General features: G+C 35.1%; 1 protein-coding gene across 7 annotated transcripts in view; it reads left to right on the forward strand.

The window, feature by feature from the left end:
* Positions 1–14708, forward strand: part of LOC145674431 (coiled-coil domain-containing protein 174-like) — a 200117-nt gene that overhangs the window by 78591 nt on the left and 106818 nt on the right. The window lies entirely within an intron of this gene.

The raw sequence follows: 14708 nt of genomic DNA on the forward strand, positions 1-14708 counted from the left end.
ATTGTGCTTAAATCTAATACATATACCACATTGAAGTAAACAAAATTATCTCTCTTAAAATCTTGCAATTAGCACTCTGAAAACAATCCGGTTTGGAGATTTTTTTTTACAACAAAGCAAGTCATCATTCCACCATCACACTTATATTGATACAAATATGATTCTTTCAACTGAAAGTCATAAAGACTGTAAGAGGAGTGTACCTATTAATAAATGTGACAAATAACGTAAATTGTCAAAGAAAAATTTAAGAACATTGCATTTAAACCAAGGTATCAATATACTTGGTATTTAGGACTTTACGTGAGACTATCTTTATAAATTCACTTCATAATTTTAAAGGTTAAATAACGACTTGGAGACTGCGATTTAAAAAGATACATTTTGTGCTTCCAATATGAGTTGGCAACGTTCTCTTTCCAAACAAAACAAACACACGTGTGTGGATTTTCTCGGGGTTCTCCCTTTTCCTCCCACTTTCTTCATTCCATTGTTTCATTCATTTCTTATAATCACCGTCTCCTTTAGTCTAGCCGGCATAACCGTGGAACGTAAAACTTAAAGATTTCATTTCGTTTCTTTCCAAACAAAGGAACATATAACGTTTCCATTTCACAGCGAGCCGGATCGCCACTTGACGGATAACCGCAACATGGACAAATGTATCTTCAATGCTATTTTCCTGTGAGTCAATTTCTTTATATTTCTTTTTATTATTATTATTTCTTTGTTTCCTATCCGTATCCTCTGTGAACAAGGCCTCAACCGAAAATGTAAAAGTGCAAGGATTATTCAAGAAGAAAGTTGAAGTAAGTGAGATAATCATATGCTGAAATCGTTGGTATCTCTGTGTAGCAACCGTCTTAGAGCTTAAGAAGTGAAAGTATTTCGAAGTTAAGAGATTATTTTAGCTGTGGATTCGGCTATCATTAGGACACATTATTAAGCCCTTTAAGGTTGTTATATGTAAAGCTAAATGTGTATCTGTTTCTTCCTTATACAAATACACACTATTTACTTGCCACATAGACTTCTAGGTAACTGTAGGGAAGAGACCATATAGTAGTTATATTTTACGTTATATGAAACATTATTTTCAACGAACTTAAAAATTCGTTACTGAATTCTCTATGTATGTCTGCCTGTCTTTCTTGTTATTTGCGATATTTTCAATCTTGAGCCCTCTATTCGATAGAGTATCAAACTATCTGAGAAAGTGATAGAATTTTTCGCATCACTCTTAGCGTTCCCGAGATATTGGCCAAAAAATGGCCGATTTCCGGAGATTTAAGGAGCCTCTGGAACCATAAGTCATAGAGAGATGATATTGGTGTTGATCAATACCTAAGAGTATGGTGAACATTTGGGTATACCAAATAGTAACCGGTAGCCACTGGACAACTGGCTCGTGGCCAACTGGCAACTGTTCCCCAGCTATTGGTCGAAAAAGTTCGAATTTCGGGAGATTTAAGGAGCCATGTCTCTTGAACCAGAAGAAAGCGCGGATAAAAAGATTTGCTTTTACGTGTAGGAACAATGACAGTTATCCTTCCCGCTTCATCTCTCCATTCTTCTTGAGTTCGTTTTGGCAATGCTCTTGGAACATTCCCAACTGTTTTTTTAATGAAATTGGCTCACAGAGACAATTTTCTGTCCATTGAAATAATTTTTATTCAGACCGTGAGAGTATCCGGTTTCAGCAAATCCCACATCTGTCGCTGCTAGGCACTTGAACAGTATTAGCCAATAGTAACGCACCTGCTGAGGACGCGTGAATAAAAACCGTAATAATTGAGGTATTTGAGAGTATAGTTGTTAAGAAGAAAAGCTCAGGGTTCAAGATTTAACACTACATGCTAGGAAACTTGAACCAACCTGCATATCATTGTGCAGCTTGACGTTATCCGAGGACGACATACATTAACCTCGCTCTTCAATTTTGCACAGAAGCTAAGTTTTTCTTTATATTGCTGTAAAGTATATTATTATTTTGTCTACCCATCACCTATTGTAAGTATGCATAGTATCTAAAACAGTTATATTAAATAGTTCTTGTTAATTATAGTTTTGCCAGAGTTTGATTCATACCAACGATTTTCTCACGTTAAGTATTGATGTGAGTGCGAAATTCTTACGTTGCTTTCTTATCATGTTTGATGTGAGACGTCTTTATGATGCACCCTTACTTCTTTAAATGGTGGAGGAACAACTGGAGGGAAAAACGGAATTTGTCTGAAAGTGACGTCAGGACATTGACCAGGATTATTGCACGAAAACCGAAATCTAGCGCATCGGCAATCACTGCAGAAGTGAATACATACCTCACAGAACCTATGTGCACGAAAACAGTCCGTCGGTACTTTCATAAAGTCAACGTCTACTGCAGGGTTGCGATACCGAAGCTGTTCTATCAGTAGCACAAATGCCGCAAAGCGGGTTCAGTGGTGCCAGAAGCATAAAACCTGTACGTTGTAAGACCTAGAACGTGTCATATTCTCGGATGAGTCCAGCTACATTGTTTTCCAAATAACAGGAAAAGTGTTCTCTGGAGAAGCTTCTCAGATGCATACAACCCAGACTTCATGGTACCCACAGTCAAACATAGTGTGTTGGGAAACAGATTTTGTAAAAAAAAAAATGCATAAAATAATTTAATATGTGCTAAAATAAAGAACTATTAAAATGTTTTTTTTTATATAAAAAAACCTTGCCTAAGGGACAAGAAAGACTTCGTAATTATTAAAAATATAATTAACTGTGATAAAGAGGGAAGATATAAGGAGGATACAGGCTGGCAAAAGGGAGGACGGAAGCTGCCAAGGACGAGGGAAAAATTCAGTCATGTGGGTGAGAGGACACCTAACATTCATATAAAAACTTTTTCTCTTTGTAAAATGTTAATTAAAAAAAAATCTAAGCCAAGTAAAGTCTCTCGTATATAATATTTTATAGTTACTAAATTTACTTTATTTCAATGTAATTTTATTGTGTTTTTGCATTTTCATATAATCTCTCTCAGTGTTAATAAAGTTTGCTTACTTAAGTATTCCTCCCGGTTCTTTTACTTACTTCCACCAAATCTATAACATTCTTACATTTTTATTAATCAATAGAGGCGGATCCTTGGTTTGGGGTGTACTATCGTGGCAGACTCTTTGGACCACCTAATTTCTAATTGTTCTAGAGGGTCACACCACTGCTAAGAACCATAAGACCATTCTGGAGAACCATTTACACCCTTAGTTCGAACATTCTTCCAAGATGGTGGTGCAATATACATAGGATGACAACTGGCCCATTCACACTGCTAAAATTACCACAGAGTGGTTCGACGAGCATTGCAGTGAGCTTGAACATCTGCCATGACCTGCTCAACCATCATAAATACCTATTTAGTTTATTTAGGTTTTTTTTTTTTTTTTTTTTTTTTTTTTTTTTTTTTTTTTTTTTTTTACGATATTTTAAAAGTGACTCGTTATTATTAAATCAATGTATGAGAAGTATCGTATCTTCAAAATAATTAATTGTCAGGCGTTTGTGGGTAGATATTAATGATCACAGTATGGGACATTGCTAAGATTTTTATGAGATGTAAGTGGAATGTACGTATGAACAATCGATTACTATTTGTCTCTATAGAATAAATGTTCTCATATATAAATATTCACCGTTATATATTCCTTATTTATGTCAACGTCATCCCACACTTATCATGAAAATCAGGGAATTTCCTCTCAAAGATCAGGGAAATAGATTTCTCCAGATCAGTAGGAACCCTGTATTCAGGGCTGTAAGTACAGGAGGAAAGTGGAAGCACCATGACAATATCTTTCGAAAACACAACAACAATGTGAGTGAATCAAGATTAAAGTAGCACGTGAGCAGACTGCAGAACAATGTTTTCAGGGACTTCGTGACGACCTTTTCGCCAAAATTAAGGAACTACTTTGCGGGAAGTACTACCACACAAGAGAAGCCATCATTCGTGCCATTTGGCGGTCCCTGCGGAACACAAAAAGTGGCATACTCACCGCTGTACGACCCCTTCCACACGTATGGCAGAAGGTGATAGAGATCATTTCGACATCTTTAATATCTGACGCCTTCCTCTAGACACACTAACCTAGAAGTTTTTAACAAGTTGATTATTTCTTATTTTTTCCATTAATGTAACCCATAATCTTTACTCTTGCTAAAATACTATAAGTTCTCTTATTGACCTATAACTAAAAATACACAATATGAAAATCCACAGTTCTTGTTGTGTGAATTTTTAATCAAATGCTTACTGTCATTAATATTCAATTATGCTTGCCGTCCTGTATAGCATAGAAAATATCGGATAGTAATCAATCTTTTCATCCCTTAGCTAAATAATATAATCCCATTGCTTGTCAAGTGTACCACTATCCTGGTTTAGTTTAAATTCCTTAGTTCTGGTGAAAAATGATTTGTAGGTAAATCTTTCAATTACAGTGTAGTTTTATAAAGCATTTGTACCCTCTTTATGATATACTTTGTTGTAGATAAGTGCTTAGTTAAGGCTGATACCATGATATCATTGTCTTTTAAGTCTATGATAGGATCTTTAATTGTAGTTGCTACATCTCTTTTTTGTCATCCCCATGTATGTTTGTAGACATTAGTTGAACCTGCACTATTTACACAGCGCACAGTTCTAATATGAGCGTGAATCTCCTTCCTACTTCTCACTATATCTGTGCAAGTCCCTTTTCAGACAGAAATAAAGGACAAGAAGACTCTCAAAGGGAGTGAATTGCTATAGACAAACATATAAATGAAGTATTACAATTATATGGGCGCATGAGAAGGTGATTCAAATTTAAAAAAATAATGACTATTTACGTATGAATCCTCCTTTGGAAAGCCTAAATATTTTTCAAACATTTCGGAACTCAAAGCTGGTTACGTCCTCAGTGGCAAGATGAAAAGGATTAAGAGAGATAAGAGATAAAAGGTGTAAAACAAGGAATAACATACCTGCTTCAAGTATCATCCCCAACAAGTCTACAAAAACACCTCTCCGGATTTAAAAGTTATTTTGTTGATCCACTAAATAAGTCAGACATTTACTGCGTTCAATGCAAATGAGACTCCTCATATATATAGGCCAAATGAAATGCAATATTAACACTCGAATTAAGGAACATATTAGACAATCAAAAGAGTCACATGAAGAGGGCATGTCGGGATTGGCGCTTCATTTAAAACAACATACACATAATATAAAACAGGTTAATGTAATAGGTTCAGCAAAACCAAAGAAACAACGGGAGATTAAAGAATCAGTCTTTATTCATAAATACAAATGTGCTCTGTATCTGGCTAGTGGCAACATTGATAGAATTTGATTACCTATCTTTGATGTAAATTTTGAATCTGGCAATAGTGATGTAACATAGATATCGCGCTTCCTTCGATTCAGTTTACTCCTTTTACACTTATCTGCTTTGGATTTCCAGCCATATGGAAAATCGCCATTTACTTTTGGGTCTCTAAATGGCTGCAAACAGAAAGCTACTAGGTGATTCGTAATAACGGTATCTCATGCAAAATAATATCGTCTAGGGCGTTTTTGTTGCACATTTCGATTATCTTTTATCTATTTGAAGATATCACATGATTACTGTAAAATTAGCTGTATTTTAATTTCGCAGTGATTAGGCCTTTTAAAGAGGTTTTTTGTCTTGCCCAGCATGAATATTAACATTCCATATTAGAAGTCATGTAATTATAAATTTCTGTTTTTATTTTTACTGTATTTTATTTGTTTTTAGCTCTTTTCCATATACAAAATAAGAGATCTTATGCTCTTTAGAAATATACACCACATTTTGGAGGTGTTTTTTAACCGCTCTTCATTTAATTTTTCCAAAGCTATCAGTCACAATCGATGCAACTCACCAGAACTTGGACAAACTTGACATGATGAGAAAACTTTGACGAGTTCAATACGAATATGAAAAATTGTGATATGCAGACCATTATTTCTCGTGCTGTTGATAATCAAATTTGGGTTTGAACTTACTGAAGTCAAGAGTTTCAATAAGTCGGGTTCGATAATATTGATCCGATGTTGGCCAAACTTGGTACAGTGGTAAACCTTGACATCTTGGTACACTTGCTAGCGTAATGTGAAATATGATAGTATGTAGATCTTTGATTCCCGAGTTATTTGGGCATCAAAATTTAGTTTGGCCACAATGAAATTAAGATGTTTCACTAAAAGGCGATTGATGGATCTCATCCGATGTTGACCAAATTTGGCATGGTGATAGACTTCTATGACCTGATTAACCATATAAAATATTAAAATGTGCAGATCTTCGGTTATTGAGTTATTTGCTATCAAATTTGTTAATCCCAAATCTGATGGCCAGTTTGTCCAGAATCAAAAACCTCCACATAATAATATATATGCCCACTAAGCTCATCAAACTGTATATCACTATTTCAGATATTGTCAATGGTAGTCCTTTGGTTCTAGAGTTATTAGTCATGAAAGTTAGGGTTTTGACGTAGTCAAATTTTCCCAACAATGCACGCGATAAATGAAACCCATCTGATCATAATCGGCTTTGACATTTGGTAGGCTTGTGTGACCTTAGTACACATGTGAAATATGATGGTGTGCAAGTCGTTGGTTGTTGATTTATTTGCCATCAAATTTATTTGAGTCAAAACCCCAAGTTTTATAGCAAATAACTTCAGAAACAAAGGCCTACACACCACGATTTTTCATACGCATGTTAAACTTGTAAAAATGTACCAACATTCCAAACTTGGTTAAGTGAGGTCCTTTCGTCCCTGAGTTGTTGAATACCTAACGTTGGTGTTGAACTTAAAAAGAAAGAAAAAAATGTTAAAAGAAGTGAGTGCAGTGTGTATTCACATATAACATTGTGCAACACGAAATCTGTCCTTTACATAGAAATGTTTTTCTTATGTATTTTTGCATGAGAAAATCAAATCTGCGTTTACTTTTTATGTATCACGTATAGTGTTGTAAATAGAAAAAAACCGCTTTTTTTAGAAAAAAAAAACATTGCCTCTAGTTTTTTTTTCTAAATTTCGTTTTTTTTTCAAATAGTCATTTGTAATGTATCTTACGTCATTTAAGTAATTACCATAAAATGCAACATAAATTAAACACTAGAAACTGATACGGTACAAATATTTTACAATTTATATGAGTAGTGTACCTACTAAGAATCCGGGTTTCTGTACTGTTTCACCAATATCAACGAAGAAATAAAAGTAGAAATGAACATTTTTTTTTTTCGTGAAAGTAGGCCTTTAATAAGTACGAAAATAATATAACGAACAGTATAAAACGCAAATAACTTGTCTAAAGGTAAAAACTAAAACTAATTTGCCTACTAATATTTTTCTGAATATCATATATAAATAATTTGTCGACTTGATATATGATATGCATTGCTGGCTCTATCATATGTGCAACACGTGCATTTCCACGGGGCTGCAATATCTGTCATAAGTATTTTATTTAAAATAAATATTTCTTGTTGGAGACAGACTTCATGATCATGGTAGCTAAATTTACTAAGCTGACCTTCTATTTGAATATTACATTCATAAATTATGTTTAGGTCTCATTAGTTTAATTCTCATGATCAGTGCTAAAGCAAATTGTAAAATAAATCCCAGAATAAACTGCTTGATTGTTGTCAAATACAGGAACTCAATTCTCGAATGCCTGCCCCCTTTGGTTAGTTAGCAGAGATTCTCTTGTCTTTGTCGCAAATAGGATCGTTATCATTGAAGGTGGAAACACTTTTTTTAAAAAAAAATAACAGATGTAGAAGGAAAATAAAGAAATAAAGGTAAGAGAGGTAGTTGCACTATAATTGCAAACTGATATGTTGAGATTGAAACTCGATATTGAATTCTATAAAATGAATCACCATCTTTCAGATGTATTTGCTTTATCTTTCACTAACATAATAGATTAATATTTAAAGAAAAAAACAGACACAATATTGTATTTGTAGTAAGTATATAAGCCTTTCTGAGTGCGGGTGTAGTTTCCCTCCCTTTCGTTGTTCATGCTGGAGTAGCATACTTAAAATCGTGACTTTTAAGATTTGTTCTTTCTGGAGAAAGAGGGAGGCGGCAAATTACATCATTGCGCAGGCGACAAATTGCCTAGGGCAGGCCCGATGATATGTACACTCATGTCCAAAATGATTGTCGCATATCTATAACTGTTTTCTTGCAAGAATATAATTTGATAATGATTTTGCAGGGTACTTTTAATACTGATGCTGTGTGTATAATCTGAAAATGTATATTTATGGTAAATTTCAAAGGAAAAGAATTATAAATACGAAAATGAGAAAGAGTAAAAGAAAATGTTGCTAAATGGACAAGAAAGTTTCATTTTCGTTTTATTGTTCTTATTTACTGCTGTTTTGACATGAAATTTTCCACATACATGTCTTTGCCGATTATACACATACTAACATTATCAGAAATACCAGGCGGATTTGTTATCAAATTATATTCCTAGAACAACATATTTATAGACTTGGAACAATAATTTTGGACATGAATGTACAAGACATGAATATAGGATGACATAATTTGAAGTAATGCAGGGTGTTTCAAAATGAATATTAAGGTTTGAAACTATTACAATTAACTTACAATTATAAGTATTATCAAATGAAAGAGCAACTCAAACAGTTTTGTACACACGCATGCCATGCATTGTTTCCCCTGTCTGCCGTTAGAAAGAGCAAGTAGCAAAGATGGAGACTAGAAACCAGAAAGCTTTGTGTATTTTAATTTTGCAAAGACTGAATCTGTAGTTACAGTGCAACCGTCTGTATGAATTGAATGTTTTGTGCCATATGGCGGAAAGTTTATGGGCCTTTCTAACCTATTGACTCAATGTGTGCCATGTGACGAATGAAGCTCACATCGAACACTTGAAGCAAAAACTGTTTGAGGTGTTCTTTTATTTGATGTATTGTTTATAATTGTGCGTAAAATGTAATAAGTACTACGAAGACTTAATTCTCCGATATTCATTTTGAAACACCCTGCATTTCTCAGCATCAGTATTGGAACTAAGATGTAAAAAGGAGAGATTATGATTGTTTACAACAACGATATTATTATTAGTCAAGACTGTAATTACTACAACAACACAAGTTAGTAGTCAAAAAAATGTAATTAAATGTACACTCGTAACCCTTTCGGACCCACATGGCCAAAGTGGCACATACGCGTGTGTCACTTTTTTAATCCGCTCCTGTATGGTCACTAATTAAGATATCGGTATATATTTTTTTGCCAAATATGGTTGGTCCATAGTTTATCATTTTAGTTTCCTCTTCTTCTGTGTGTCGAATTTCCTTCTCAAATTTCACCCGTCAAAAATTCAAGAATTTTCGAATTTTCTTTATTACTTTTCCCCTGTAGCTTCATTCGTTGTAGAGAGACCTCCTTAAGACTTGTCAGATAGATACGTCGGATGGATACCTAATTGTTGACATCAATTGGATGGACTTGCGCGCAGTGTTGCCAACTACGGAAATTAAAATCTAAAATTTGGGCAAAAAAATCGAAATTTTTGTTATAAACCTACCTATACGTCCCAATGCAAGTCAACTTACGCCGGTCGAACATTTGTTCTTACTGAACAAACTCGGGTACATATCGTTACAGTGGAGTAATTAGGGAACGCACGAAAAATTCGGATTTAGGTTCTAACTTTGAGTTTCCCTACTTTTCTGTTTATCGAAATATATTTTTGGTAATTAAAAGCATTGTTTCTTAAATATCGCCATGATACTTGTAGGATATATTAGTAATGTACCAGTGATTATTTTAAGATAGTTTTCGTCTGTCTGGTAGCAGTGTTGCCAGCTACGGAAAATTTTAATTCAAGATGTTAGGGGAAAATTACTTGTTTTGTCTATTATATCCCTCTTGTTGACTACATAGGAACAAAAGTACCAGTATCTGAAAGTCTTTTCTTTGCCCTTCACAACGCACTATAGAAAGTTTCAATACGATAGTTAGGGGAAGTACAGTTGAGGTTTACAGTAGACCTTGTTCTCTAAGTGGAAAGATAATTGATTTTTTTACGTAGACTGAAATATTTTTTTAATGATCTGCTTACTTTATTAGATATCGTCACAATACCTGTAGGGTATATAATAGGGATACCAAAGCTTCTTTTAAGATAGTTTGTGTGTGTCTGCTAGCATTGTTACCAGCTACAGAAAATTTTAATTTCCGATTTTAGGAGGAAATTTTGCAAAAATTCCCTTTTTGTCTCTAGTATTTCCCTCTTGTTGGCTACATTCGAACAAACGTACCACTGTCTGAAAGCCTCGTCCTTAGCCGACACAGCGCACCATAAAAAGTTTCGGTAGAATAATTAGGGGAAGTACAGTTGTGGCTTATAATAAACCATGTTCTGTAAATGGTAAGAAAATTGTGCATTTCTAATTTAGAATGAGATTTTTTTTTTTTTAATTTCATGATTACTTTGTTAGATATCGCAATGATACTTGTAGGATACATTCTTAGGGTATCAAGGTTTACTTTCAGATAGTTTACGTATGTTTTATGGCAATGTTTCCAGCCAAAACAATTAATTCCCGATTTTAAGTGAAAAATTCCGCAAATTTCCCTTTCCTCTCTATTATTTCCCTCTTGCTCGCTACGTTGGAACAAATGTACAACTACCTGAAAGCCTTCTCTTTAGCCTACAGAACACACCATAAAAAGTTTCAAATAGGATAATTAGAGAAGCTGTAGCGTCGGCATATCTGTTGATTTTTGCTTTTGAAGTGTAAAAAGTGTCAAAATTTCATGTGTATGGAAACAGATTTTTTTCTTTCTCTCTTTGAATGGAAGCCAACGACTTCAGGTTTTCACTGTACCTTGTCAACGCACCAAAGAATCTTTTTAGGTGACTTAGACCCATATGGCAACAGTGGTGTTAGGTTTCAAAAAAATCTTGAATTTCGGTTAGGGATTTTTTTGCAAATTTTCACCCCTACATTTCCCTCAGTAATTTCCCACCCGCTCGCAACACTGCAATGTAACGTACACCAAAAAATAGCCACATTCCTTTTCTAAAAAACAAGGTCTTAACCATATCAATAGGGTAAATGGTTTTTCAGGAATACGTCACTAACTGACAAAGTAGGAAAACAAAAATGATCTGGATCCGAAAGGAACGATTTTGCTCGTATATGTACAAGGAAACAAACGATTTGTAAGTTACGAGGGCTTCGACTCAAGTTCTATTGATTATTTCAATAATTTTCAACATACATCACTAAATAATAGCTGCCAGAAAAAAAAACAGACATTTGAAAAAAAACATGAAAAAGAACGATGTTTTTTATTGAAAAAAACTTCACAGAAAAAAACGTTTTTTTTACAACACTAATCACGTACCAATTTTCTGAAAAATTGAGAAGTTTGAAATTTTGTACTGTGAAATCCCATATTTTTACGGGGTGTGGTGAAATATGATTAAAGTTTGGTTTGGTTAGCGTTTCTTTTTAGCAACGAGATTATATGAGACATGGGTCTACAGTTTAAGGTTGAATCCGAGCCTCCGAGTCGTTCAGTGTTCTTCTACCGGGGATCAAACCCAAGACCCCGTGTACCGAATTCGTGCATGCTATCCACTCGATCAGTGGGGAGGCAGAACTGCGCTTAAGATAATAATTGTTCCTTATGTAATATAACTTACAATATACGCTGATTTAAACACCATCTAAGCGACATATGTTCTTCTCTACAGAAGGAATACGCTGTTTCTAGAGGGGTTCTCCTCATCCCCCCAATTTTCTCCTGCTGTGCAAGAATCTTTTTCTGCGTTATAATAGGGAACACTAGTTTTTCATATTTCTTCTTACTCTTTATCTTCATTTCAGGTAGTAGTACATAGGCAACACAGATCTGAACTCACTTATCACTAGATGCCAAACTCTGCTGCCAGATGTTCTAGCATTTGAATAATTTTTGGTTCGATTGTATAGTTATTTAGTGAGTGGTGTTTCGTTTCGAGTGGTCGGATTTGCCGCATTGTGTCTTTTTGTGATGGTGTGTCCTATGCATCTGGGTTTCAAGAAAGTGCTGAAAATATCTTTCGTTACGTGCAATGTCCCGTGCGTGTAAAAATAAACCTGATTTATTTTGTTGTGTGTGTGGTGAATTTACATTTAAAACTCAAAAAGTAGCATTACACCTTTAGTGAAAAAGGCTTATGAACTGTATTTTGGCTGTAGGGATGGAGATCAGGATAAGTCTTGGGCTCCACACATACGTTGCACTATGTGTTCTAGGAATTTGAGAAACTGACTACAAGGAAAACGTAGTTCTATGAAACTTGCTGTTCCTATAATTTGGCGCGAACAAATAGATCATGTAACTGACTGTTACTTTTGCTTGACAGATGTAAAGGGTTTTTCCTCAATCTAAACATCAGATTTAGTACCCTAATATAAAGTCAGCTATCCAACCAGTTCCCCACAGTGAAGATCTTCCAGTACTCAAAGCTTCAGAAAATTACATTATTGACTTGGAAGAAGATACCTCAGAGGTTCCAAGCAGCAGAGAAGATTTAGACTTTCAGCCTTCGACATCCCAGTTCACGTTTCCCCTTTTGATCACAAAAGAAAAACTTAACGATCTTGTACGAGACAAATCTTCCTAAAAGAAAAGCGGAATTGTTGGACTCCAGGCCTCAAGATTGGAATCTTTTAGCCCAAGATGTTAAAATAAGCTCCTTTAGAAAACGATAAAGTAATTTTGAGGACTATTTTGTTGAAAATGGAGGCATTGTTTATTGCAAAAATGTAGATGGCTTATTTCAGTCTTTGGGAGATGAACATAATCCCGCCGAGTAGCGCTTCTTTATTAACAGCTCGAAGCTAAGTCTGAAGGCAGTGCTTCTCCATATTGTAAATGTTCACTTATCTGTTCCTGTAGCATATGCGGCTCATACAAAGGAAACGTATGAAGTTCTGAGTGCGACATTAGACTTCATTGAATATTAAAAAAATTAAATGGCATGTGTGTGGGGACTTGAAAGTTATTGGTATTCTCACAGGAATACAACAAGGATATACCAAGTATTGTTGTTTCTTATGTGAGTGGGATAACCGTGACAAAGCAAACCACTACGTCCGTAAATACTGGCCTCAAAGACAAGACTTTATTCTCGGTACCAAGAACATATCTCGTACACCAATTGTGAATCCTCAAGATGTATTTTTGCCACTACTACATATCAAGCGTGGGCTAATGAAGATTTTTGTTAAAGCACTAGATAGAGAAGGTATTGCTTTCACGCACCTTAAGGAGAAATTCCCGAACTTAAGTGAGGCAAAAATTAAAGAAGGAGTATTTATTGGTCCACAGATTAAAACAATCATGCAGGTTGAAGACTTAGCCAAGCTAATTTCCCAATTTCAGAGAGTTTAGTTTCAGTCATATAAATCTGTATGTTCAGGTTTACTTGGAAATGTAAAGGCTGAAAATTATGAAGCTATTGTTAGTGACATGGTGCGCAGATTTCAACTCATGGGATGCAACATGTCATTGAAATTACACTTTTGCACTCACATCTTGATTTTTTTTCCCACAAAACCTCGGCGCGATAAGTGATGAACACGGAGAACGGTTTCATCAGGACGTTATCACATTTGAAAAGCGTTAGAGTGGAAAATGGACTGAAAGTATGCTTGTTGAGTATTGCTGGTCTATCATCAGAGAGACTCCAGAAGATGTCTACAAGCATAAGCGACTAAAGAAAGTATTTTGAAGGGTAAATCAGCAAAATTTAATATTAGTACAATGCGCCTTCCTAGCTTACATTGGATAGTAAATATATGTAAATATGTACAGTCCGCAGCAAAAAACCTGCAACATGAGCATGTAAGTTTATTGTGAAACGACGAAGTCTTTTGTTCGAAAATAAATGTGCAGGGGAGGACGCCAAGGTTTCTCAAGGCGTGATTCGTGCCACTTAGACGGTATGTTGATTCCCTGCACTGTTAGGCGTAGTTTCACAATAAACTTGCATGTTCATGTTGCAGGTTTTTTGCTGCGGACTGTACTTTCGTATAATGTATTGTGGTCTGCCCAACAAAAACGTGACGTGATGAAATATTTTGGTTTCGACCAACGAACTCAGCACCTGACATTTAGTCAAAATCACATAATTTCATTTGAAGGACAGAAAAAAAATGTTTAATTTTGTTGCACAGTGTAATCAAGATTTGCTGAAAAAAAAATCAATGAAAGACTATAGGGAAATTTACTATACTTTTTTCCGCTATAGGGAAATTTACTAGTTTTACAAAATGCCACGTATCTCTTTATCATGCCACAGTGGCATTTTTCCGCATTTTATAGATTTATGAGTGACATTTTACATTAATTTACATTTCCTTCATTTCAGAAGTTCACGTTCGGACATTTGACTTGGCATAAGAGTTGTTGAAAATAGTGTGTAGTCTGCGTTCAGGTATAAGCACGGAAGCGAGCAGCGTAATACCTAAGATCCATGTGCATTTCTCCCACGGTTGCCAATACGTGAGCGAACACCATCGAGAGTGATCAGCAGAAAAAGCACTTGACAACGGTAGACGCCTTTCCCCTTTCAGGTTTGTGCATGATGTGATGCAAGG

This window comes from Thermobia domestica, chromosome 17 (genome assembly GCF_964235325.1).
Source record: "Thermobia domestica chromosome 17, izTheDome1.hap1.1, whole genome shotgun sequence".
In the NCBI taxonomy this organism is placed as follows: Eukaryota; Metazoa; Arthropoda; class Insecta; order Zygentoma; family Lepismatidae; genus Thermobia; species Thermobia domestica.